Here is a 10,684-nt window from a genome sequence, read left to right on the forward strand (position 1 = left end):
AGTGCACACAGTGGCGCACGCCTGTAATTCCAGCGCGCAGTGAGGCAGAGGCAAGTGGATCTTTGTGAGTTTGAGGCCAGCCCGGTTTTCAAAACAAGTTCAGGACAGCCAAGGCTACACAGAGAAACCATGTCTTGAAAAACAAACTAACAACAACAACAAAAACACTGAAATTTTCTGTTTATAGTGCTCAATTCTTCTACATTCTTATATTCTTTTATCTTTTTTATTTTTATCTTTTATAATTTTTATTATTATCATTTATTACAATTTATTCAATTTGCATCATTCTTATATTTGTAGTGCTTCTCTGATATATTGTTTCAGTTTCCAATTATTGCAAATATTTTTTAAATATATCCCTAATTATGTATTATTTTATTTTATTATACACTGAAATTTACCCTTTCAATGTTTAATTTTGGTTATTGGTAATAGAAATAGATTTCACTTTTCTATACTGATGTTTCTCTTATAATCTTGTGAAATCAATCATTTCAAGTTGCCTTTAGTCAATTCTTTGAGAATTTTTTTATATAAATGATGGTATAACTAGAGCTCTATTTCTCTTGACACTTTATGGACTTTGACATTTTATTCATGTTATTGTTTATTTACATAGCCAATATTGTCTTGATAGTGATAAATACAAGTAGTAAAAGTATCCATTCTTACATTGATCCAAATTTTAGGGGGAATATGCATTCTCTCATTGTAGTATGATATTTGCTATAAACTTTTGTCCAATACACTTTACCACACTAAAAACATTCATTTTTACTTTGCTTCGTAATTCTTATTTAACTTCAGCTGTGTACTAAATATCACAAATGAACTAAATAATGTCAACTGTTTCTTTTATAGTTATTGGGGTGATTATAAGGTTTTTTTTATTTAATACCAGAAATTAACAACTTTGTTGTCCTGTGAATATCACTTGCTCATGATGTTTTATCTTTGTAATATGGAGCTATGGCTAAAGTTTCTGAAATAGGTTTTTAGAATTATGCACTAATCTGAGATATTCAAATACATTTTCCATATTAATACTGTTACTGACATTACTACTAGAATGATGGCTTCAAACATGTTCCTGAATTTTGTGCCTCTTGGAAAGTAATCTGCGAGGTTAAATTTATTTCTTCCTTCAGTATTTGGTAAGATCCAGTATTGAAGCTATTTGGTTCTAAATTTTTCCATGAAGATTTTCCATGTTCAATCATTTTAAATAAATAATTGTTTGCTTAAAAAAAAAAAATCATGCCCTACCAGAGCATGCACAAGGCAAATAGTCTGCTGCTGCTGCGGACATCTGAAGCAGCCCTATAACCCACACCTGGGGTTAAGACAAAAACATGTCTACATAACATAACTGGGTTTTTTAAGACACCAAAATTCTCACTATAAGTAAGTAAACATCTGTACATCCACAATCCACATACATATCAACCCTCACACACAGGTGAGTACTGGTAAAGACATGCACCATGCACCTGGCCATATAGGTTTTCTCTGATCTTTTTCTGTGACATGATGGCAGTCAACTCTGGACATCTGGGATTACAGAGGTTAGTATCTCATACTGAAGCAGGTGAAGTGGCTGAGAGCAATAAGATCATTGTTAGCCTCTGAGCTCCCACGCTGTTGCTCACCTACCCTGTCCCTAGTACTGTGAGCACACCTGAGGCATAGAGGAAAGAGCACTGACAAGTACCAGGGAGAACCTCAGCATGCAGAAAGGTGTGGGCTCTCTGCCTGGGTTTTTAGTAGCAACAACGCTAACCTTGAGCAAATCTCAAAAGGCCTCTTTCTCTTTGTTTTCTGTTAAATGGTGGCCATATGATTACTGAGAGATGACTCAGAACAGTGGGTGAAAAGGGCTTTAGCATAATGTTTGCTACATCAAAAGCAATCACTTAAAAATGCATAAATATATAAATAAATGCAATCACTTTTCAAAAAGTTATCCAATAGTGTTACAGTCTCCTCCTGCTTATCTTAAGCCTCTATGTTCCTTAAAGTCAAAAAGTATGTTTTGTTAACTGCTGACATGAGGAAGGACTTGAGTAGTTTAAAAATATCCTACTGTGCAGAGTGGGGACAGAGGAGAGGATGTCTAACCCAGAGGTGCTCTGAGATCACTTCCTAGAGGAGATGAAATATAAAAGATGTTAGGAAGAACACAAACACCAAAAAAAGCAGGACAATCATTCCAAACGGAAGTGTCTTTGTTAAACCTTGCTCGATCAAAAAACAGTACATGATGTAAACCATCTGCAACTACATAAAGCAGGGCTTGGGAGTGGCTGGGGAGGGGATAAGGTCTTAGCATGTATGGAAGGGGAGAGACACACAGAGCAGTCCGTCTGTTCCCAGAAAAGCAATAGCAGTAACTTTAGCAATGAGGATAAGAATCACAACCCACAGTGGCAGTTCCCAGTAAGTTCTGAACACTGTAGTAAATAAAGCCTAGTGTGGTACCAGGAAATACACTTTTGGTCTTTGTCCCCTTTACCTGGCAGGTAAACCTTAAGTCCCTGGCCTCTCCAAAGGGTGCTAATGACACAGCTGATGTTGGCAGCCAGATTAATACCAGACGCCAAAAGGCCAAGACAAGACTAAAAGATTATGGCTTCTGCCCTCTGCATATTGTCATCTGTTCAGCCTCCTCAAACATCTTCTCAGTCATTTTTTTAGTTCCCATCCTGCCATTCACCCACTGTCCTGTCTCAAACTCTTAAACAGTGTGTGTGGGAGAGACAGATAACAAACTAAAGATTAAATTTAGAACCAAAGGTCAGTGATTTAATCAAGCGTAAATCTCCAAAATGACAGTTTAGCCAGCTTCAGGATAGCTTCCGGGAAGAAGTACATCTGGAGAGAACAGAAAGCTCTTCCCCCTACCTCGCCCTCTGTATGTTATCATCTGGAGTTCATGCGCATCCTCTGTAATATCCTTTATAAGCCAGTAAACATCAACTGTTTCCCTGAGGTCTATAAGCCACTTTAGTGAAGAAATGGAAGTCCAGAAGGGGGTGGGGAATGTCAACTTAGAACAGGCCATCAGAAGAAGCACAAGTAAAAACAGCCCAGGACTGTGACTGGAAGGAAGCTCAAGTGGGCAGGAGACTTGAGCAATGAGCCACTGACCTGGGTAAGCTAAGTTATCTCTAAGAATATAGCATCTCAACTGGATTGAATTTAGTTGGCTTTTTCTTTTTTCAAGACAGGTTTCTCTATGTAGTCCTGGCTGTCTTGAAACTCGCTCTGTAGACCAGGCTCGCTTTGAACTCAAAGATCCACCTGCCTCTGCCTCCCAAGTGCTGGGATTAGAATCATGCTCCACTACCATCTGGCTGGTTGATTTTTTCTTAATGATATATGAGTGTATCTCTCAGCATTGGCACCTTAAATTTAATAAAAATGAAACTATTTATGATCACACAGCATAACGGCAAACATCCAAGAAACTGTCACAAAGCTTTTCACCCTGCTGAACACTGACTACATTTTTTTAGTACATGGTAAGCACTGAGGAGAAAAAGGTGGCCACAGCCCTACCCCATAAGACACAGAATGGGAGAGCTGACAAGCAACTTCTCAGTTCACTCCCCATGACACCTACATGGTAAAAACTAATAGTGGTGGAGACTACGGAGAAAATAAATTTCTGGAGCATCCAGCCTCCTCAAGCATCTTCTTCTCAATCATTTTTGAGTTCCCATCCTGTCTCTTACCCACTGCCCCATCCTTCGACATCTATTATCTCATTCAACCATCATTGGGCTATTCTTAGCTAATGCCACTACTTTGAAACCTTCTGAGAGGTCAGAAGCTCCTAGCTCCATCTACAACTATTAGAGAAAGGTTACAAGGAACCCAGCTCCATAGTCTAAAATAACAGAAGTGCCTTCAGTACTTAAGGAACTCCAGGGTCTAGAGATGCCCCTCGACTAGCAGAGTGCTTGCCTACCATACACAAAGCCCTAAGTCATTTCCCAACTGCATGTGGTACGTGCCTATACTTAGAGCACTCAGAAGGCAAAGGCAGGATCAGAGGTTTAAGATCATCCTCCACTATACAATGAGCATGAGGCCAGCCTAGGCTATATGAGACCTTTTCTCAAAAGAAAAAAATTTCCATGTTCATGGTTCTTAATTGTACTCTTATAATATCATAAAATATTACCATTTCCCTTTATAATTTTTTAATCATTTGAGAAGCAAGATGAATCAAAAAGGATAGATACCACAAAAGCACTTACCATGCAAGCCAACAACCTGAGCTCAATCCTTGAAACCTACGTAAATGTAGAAGGAGAGCACCAACTCAACCAGCTGACTGCCAGGAATGGGCCATGGCATGCATTCATACACACACACATACACACACACACACACACACACACACACACAGAAACACAAATGCACCACAATAACAATTAAAAAAAAACTTAATCATTTTTTAAAAGTAAAGATGGTAGTGCAGAAAGATGGCTGAGTGGTTAAGAACACTTATTGAACTAGCAGAGGACATAGGTTCTATTCCCAGGACCACATGGTAGCTTACAACCATCTGTATTTCCAGTTCCAGGGATATGATGCCCACTTTTGGCCTCCCTGGGAACCAATCACATATGTCATCAGACACAAGCACATGCAGATAAAACAATAGTACACATAAAACAAAATAAATACATACTGAAAAATAAAAGATAATGGTGCTAGGGAGGGGGCTCAGCAACTAAAGCATCTGCCACTGTGCATTTGCAAATGGTTACATGGTGGTTTTTTTACATGTTTTTCCATAATAAAAACCTGAAATAAAAATATGCATAGGTAACCAATAATAACCAGTACCCCGCTTCTTCATGGTGCAGATGGGGTGTCACTGGCCTCTTTTCTCACAATAACCAGAAATGAATCCACAGCCATCAACAGGCAATAGTTGGCACATTCAAGCTCAACCCTACATCCCAACCCTTCCTCCACCCAGCCAAATTGGCATTGTTCATTAGCTACCATTGCAATCTCCTGGGCTCAGGTCTTGAACTGCGCCAACACCGTCCTTCTGAAATTCTTGAAATCCATACTGCTGCATAGGCAACAGGCTGGCTATAAGATCACTGTCCTCCAGGCGCTCAGCACATAGCAGTAAATAGTAGGTAGCAGCGGCAGCCAACATCACTGCTGTCTACAAGTTTAATCTTAGCTGCACTCCTTATTTCTTGAGTTGTATTTGTACCAGAGTTGGAGTCAGGGAAAACACAATGAGAGCTGGTCTCAGAAAACACTACAGTCACCTAAGGTGCCAGGCTCTAAGACTTTTTTTAAGGAGGAGGAAGGGGAAGGAGACAGCAGGGGTTTACAAAGGATGCTTCTGTCTGTCCAGGCAGAGCCCGGTCATGCTGGGAACCTAGTTTTAGAGCCCATTCCCATACCCTCACCCTCACCTGGTTTTATTTCATAAATTCTCAGGCTTTGGTGGTAAATCTATTCCCTGGACCTCTGACTACTGACCTGATTCACATGGGGTTTTGTTGTTACTGTTTCTTTTTTTCATGCAAGTTTTAAGAAATTGCCTGTCATGGTTTGAATGTGAAATGCCCCTCCCTACAGGCTCCTGTGTTTGAATACTTGGTTCCAGCAGGCAGTGCTGCTTTAGGACTTTAGAATGTGGGACCTAGCAAAAGGAAGTGGGTCACTGGGGAATAGTGACCTTGGCCTTGTTTTCTGTCCTTTGCTTCTTGATCAGCTGAGATACAAGCAAGCAGCTGCCACGCACTCTCCCCAAGGAGCCGCTGGCAAAATGCCTTTTCCACCATGATATTCCTCCATGACACACTGTATTCACTCAAACCTTCTTGCTGTTGCATTTTGTCAGGTATTTGGACAAACTAAGAGAAACAGTAAGTCACAGTAGAAGCTTCTGCCAAATGCAAGCCTTTCCTCTGGCCCTGTGGGAGTGGCCAGAGGAAAGCAATGAGCTCAGGGCCATAATCACAAAGACAAGACACTGAGGATAAATAACTCAAATTCCTTTCTGCCAGGATTAAAGGGGCTCATATTGATCATTCATTCAGTTCATTCAGTTCATTCAGTTCATTCAGTTCATTCATTTAGTGCCCACAAGAACCCAAAGAAGTTGTTTAAATCTCAGTATGTAAGAAAACAGTCTGAAATTGGGCATGGTGGAGCACGCCTGTAATCCAGCACTCAGGGAGGCAGAGGCAGGCATAGGCCATCCTGGTCTACAAAGCAAGTCCAGGGTAGCTGAAGCTACACAGAGAAAACCTGTCTCCAGAAAAAAAAAAAAAAAAAGGAAGGAAGGAAGGGAGGGAGGAAGGGAGGGAGGGAGGGAAGGGAGGGAGGGAGGGAGGGAGGGAAGGAAGGAAGGAAGGAAGGAAGGAAGGAAGGAAGGAAGGAAGGAAGGAAGGAAGGAAGGCTGAGGTATGAAAAGCAAGCCAATAAGCAGTACTCCTCCATGGCTTCTGTTTCAGTTCCTATCTCTAATTCCTGCCCTGACTTCCCTGGATGATAGACTATAAACTGTAAAATGAAAGAAATCCTTTTTTCCTCCCCAATTTCTTTTGATCATAGTGTTTTATCACAGCAATAGAACCCTAACAAAGACAGTATAGTTATTAAGTTTTGGAAAAACTTGCAATAAATTGCTAAAACTTCTGTTGAGAAGTGGGAAAGAGTAGTCACATGTATATGAAATAAATATCACACCTTCATGTGCAGGGAAGTCTTCCAAGTGCTTTGCGAGATCCCACTCTCTCACCTCAACAGCTGACCAGCTCTACTCTTGATGTGACTCAGGAGAGAGGTTATTGCCTCTAGTAACTCAACAGCCCACTGCTCACGTTGGGGTAGCCTAGTCTCTCCAGCTGGGCCGCATGATGTCTATCACCACACACTCTGACTCCAATTAATGAGCTATTAGAAACTTAGAAGCAGAGTAAGAGGAAATATGGCTAAATATTTCTCTAAATGCAGTAGACCGTGAGATGTAGACAATTTTACCTTGGATATATATGCCTGAGAAGCTGAAGGCAAATTAAAGAAGGAGGAAGAAGAGGAGAAGGTGGCTCACACCTTTAATTCCAGCACTCAGAAAGCAGAAAGCACAAACAGGCAAATTCTGAGTTTGAGGCCAGCCTGGTCTACAAAGCAAGTTCAGGACTGTCGGGGCTTTATCAGAAAACTCTGTCTCAAAAAACAAACAAACAAAAGACAAAGAGGGGGGGAAAGGGGTTGGGGACTATTGCTTAGTGGGAGAATATTTGCATAGAGGGTTTGTTCCCCAGTACTACAGAAAGAAGAGATTATGTCTTTGACTAATAAAACTTTCTCCCTCTCTCCCTCCCTCTCTCTCTCTCTCTCTCTCTCTCTCTCTCTCTCTCTCAGGCCTTCATAGGCTTAAAATATTTCTTTTTCTTTTCCCAAGACAGGGTTTTTCTGTGTAGTCCTGGCTGTCCTGGAACTCCCTCTATAAACCAGGTTGGCCATGAACCCAGAGATCTGCCTGCCTCTGCCTGGGATTAAAGGTGTGCCCACCAGGCTGGGAAGACAGAAGACCACTGACTGCTCTTCCAAAGGTCTAACGTTCAATTCCCAGGATCCACATGATGGCTCACAACCATCTACAATAAGATATGGTGCCCCCTTCTGGCATGCAGATGTACATGCAGGCAGAACACTGTCTACATAACAAATAAATACATAAATCCTTTGGGGGGGGCATGGTATAACTAGGATGTCTAGAGGTAAAATGAGTAAAAACATGACAATAAGGGCTGTTGTATGTATTTACTGAGGGCACATTTAACAACTGCTATAAATGTTAACAATGAAGCTAAAAATGAGTACTTCAATTGTAAAATCAACAAAATCACATCAGAAATAAAGTTTTATTGTTAGTTGGGGATGGGCATTCAGAAAAGCATTCAGACACTGGCAACTGAAAGCAGATTAATTTTGGAGCAAACAGCCTTTTGATTTTTATGACAGTGAAGTTTCATCTCTAAAACAGTTGCATAATGCATCCTAAAGAAATGGTCCTTGGGGCTATCTTTTGCTCCTACAGAGGTCCTATACCTACATGGAAGCTCACAACTCTCTATAACTCCAGGTTTGGAGACGAGACATCCTCTGGGCTCCACAGGAACCTACACACATACGGTACACATTGACTGATACTGGTGCGCACATACACAAAATAAAAGCTAAATAAAAACATTAAAGTCTTTAAGGAAAGAAGGAAAGGAAAGAGGGAAGGAGGGGAAAAAGAATGGAAGAAAGGTCTGTTCACCGGGCTAGAGAGATGGCATAGTAATTAAGAGCACTTGTTGTTCTTGCAGAGGACCTGGGTTTGGCTCCCAGAAACTACATGGCTGCTCACAACCACCTAAAACTTGTAATTCCAGGAGATCTTACACCTTCTTTGGCTTCTGAAGAGACTGCACATGCATGGCACATTTACATACATGCAGGCAAAATACTTATTACACATAAAATAAAATCTTTATATTTATTTATTTACCTTTATTTTATGTGCAGTGGTGTTTTCCCTGCATGTATGTTCATGTGAGAGAGTCAGATCTTGGAGTTACAGACAGTTGTGAGCTGCCATTCGGGTGCTGGGATTTGAACCTGTGTCCTCGGGAAGAGCAATCAGTGCACTTAACCACTAGACCATCTCTCCAGCCCATTAAATAAAATCTTAAAATGAAAGAAGAAAAATTCCTAATTGATTTTCTGACCACCATCAAGACAGATATTATGGAACCACAAAAGAGTTGAACTACCATTTAAAAACAAACAAACAAACAACAAATTGGAAAGCAGACAATAAAAGCAGGGGCAGGAAAGTGTAAAGTCTACCAAACTAGGTCCAGCAGTGAGCCAGGGTGGCCACTCCCTCTCCAGTCAGAGTCCTTCAAGCCCTTCTTGTAGGGCAATAGCTCCTTGCTTTTCTTGTGCACCAAAAATTCTAGGACCATCAATTTAGGCCTTTCTTTTAAGGAAGATCCTTTTTTCCCAGTTAGAGTTAGGACATTCCTTTCTTCGTGCCTCGAAAAAGGAAGCAAGCAAATCTTTCCTGTTAACCCAGAGAATATGGACTTTCCTCTTCTAGTTCAAATAAGAACTTTTCATGTACCCAAAACAAAGGTGACTCCTCCCATCCCATTTGATAGTCTGCTTATGGGGCAGTAGGGCTCCATCAAGTCCTTCAAAGGAATCCCTACCATTCACTCAAAGAAAAGAAAAACCCAGGTGATAAGACTTGCTGGGGGTCTGGGTCTGTCAAACCTACATGAAAATCCTTGGGAGTTCAAAGGGCTCCATGTGAGTTCTAAGGGATGACAAACCTTGATGTCTGCCTTTGCCTTTTCATAAAGACTGGCTGCTTGGTTGATAAGACATGAACATAGTTTCAAAGAGAAAGCTGTCAGAGCCTCTGTTCTGTTCTCAAGAGCTGCTAGGTAGACTCAAAGCAGCAGGGGCAGGGTGTGTGTGTCGAGAGAGAGAGAGAGAGAGAGAGAGAGAGAGAGAGAGAGAGAGAAGCAACCTAAGCAGAGCTTCTGAATCGGGACAAATCCACGGTGCTGGTGGAGCAGGTGAGCACCCTCTCACAGGGAATCCACTGTCTTTCTTCCAGGCCCTCTGTCGTCTGGCATGGTACCTCAAGGCCTAAGCTGTTTTATGCTTGGTCTGTTGTACTGAGGGCCAACCCTTCCAGTATAGAATGGCCAATTTCAAAATGTATTTGGGAGGGCCTTGGACCTCAGCTTCTATGTCTCATTGACATGAGACTACCAAACATCCCATTCTTCCATTCACCTGTGTTCAGAGTTCCTTCTAGGTTTCTAGCTCTGGTATGTTGGCCCCTGAATTCTGACTGCGTTAGCAGCCCTTCCACCCTAACTGCTGCCTTCCCCAGCCTGGTGACATTACCTGAAGCTCTGAAACAGCTCACAGGGAGAAAGCAGGTACCAGAAGCTGGGCTCATTTTCCTAAGTATCCCCTCTCCGGAGCTGACCAGTATTGAGCTACTCTTGCAGGAAACAGAACATGATTTCAAAGGTGTGCACTATGGTCAACACTCCTGTTACCTTATGACTGTTCACCTGAAACTTTGAACTTTGACTAATACCAGTACAGGTCGACCCTGACAAGAGTGACACTGCTTTATGACCTATCTGACATGACAAAGTAATCTTGTAATCAAGATACAACTGGGATCCTGGAATATTCTTCTCTTGAAGAAAAGAAGCAAAAAAGCACCAAGAAAACCTTACAACAGAAGTGGTATCTGAAAATACCCTATTATTGAACTATCCTAATGCTGAAATCAAGTAACAGTTTTCTACATGCATAACTTTTCACATAACAAAAAGGGAGAAATATTTGAAAATGATATATCTAATAAGAAATTTAGCCAGGCAATAGTGGTGCACTCCTTTAATCTCAGCACTCAAGAGGTAGAGGCAGGTGAATCTCTTCTGAGTTCTGGGCCAGTCTGGTCTTCAGAGTGAGTTCCACAACAGCCAGGGCTACATAGAGAATCTCTGTCTTGGGGGAAAAAAACAAAAACAAGAAGGAAGGAAAGAAGGAAAGAAGGAAAAAAGGAAGGAAGGAAGGAAGGAAGGAAGGAAGGAAGGAAGGAAGGAAGGAA

At 41.4% G+C, this 10,684-nt stretch overlaps 1 protein-coding gene across 4 annotated transcripts in view; it reads right to left on the minus strand.

Annotated features, from left to right (window-relative positions):
- The window catches only part of Prdm10 (PR/SET domain 10), a 105,246-nt gene that overhangs the window by 72,669 nt on the left and 21,893 nt on the right, over positions 1 to 10,684 (minus strand). For 3 of the 4 annotated variants that reach the window (XM_055601454.1, XM_055601455.1, XM_055601452.1), the window contains exon 1: positions 9,964 to 10,041. The exons of the other annotated variant lie outside the window; for it this stretch is intronic. The gene's annotated coding sequence lies outside the window, so the exon portion shown is untranslated. Of the gene's footprint in view, positions 1 to 9,963; positions 10,042 to 10,684 lie in introns of those variants that run through there. 4 annotated transcript variants of the gene reach the window in all.

The sequence above is a fragment of the Psammomys obesus genome, unplaced genomic scaffold (assembly GCF_907164565.1).
Source record: "Psammomys obesus unplaced genomic scaffold, mPsaObe1.curated_primary_1811, whole genome shotgun sequence".
NCBI lineage: Eukaryota > Metazoa > Chordata > Mammalia > Rodentia > Muridae > Psammomys > Psammomys obesus.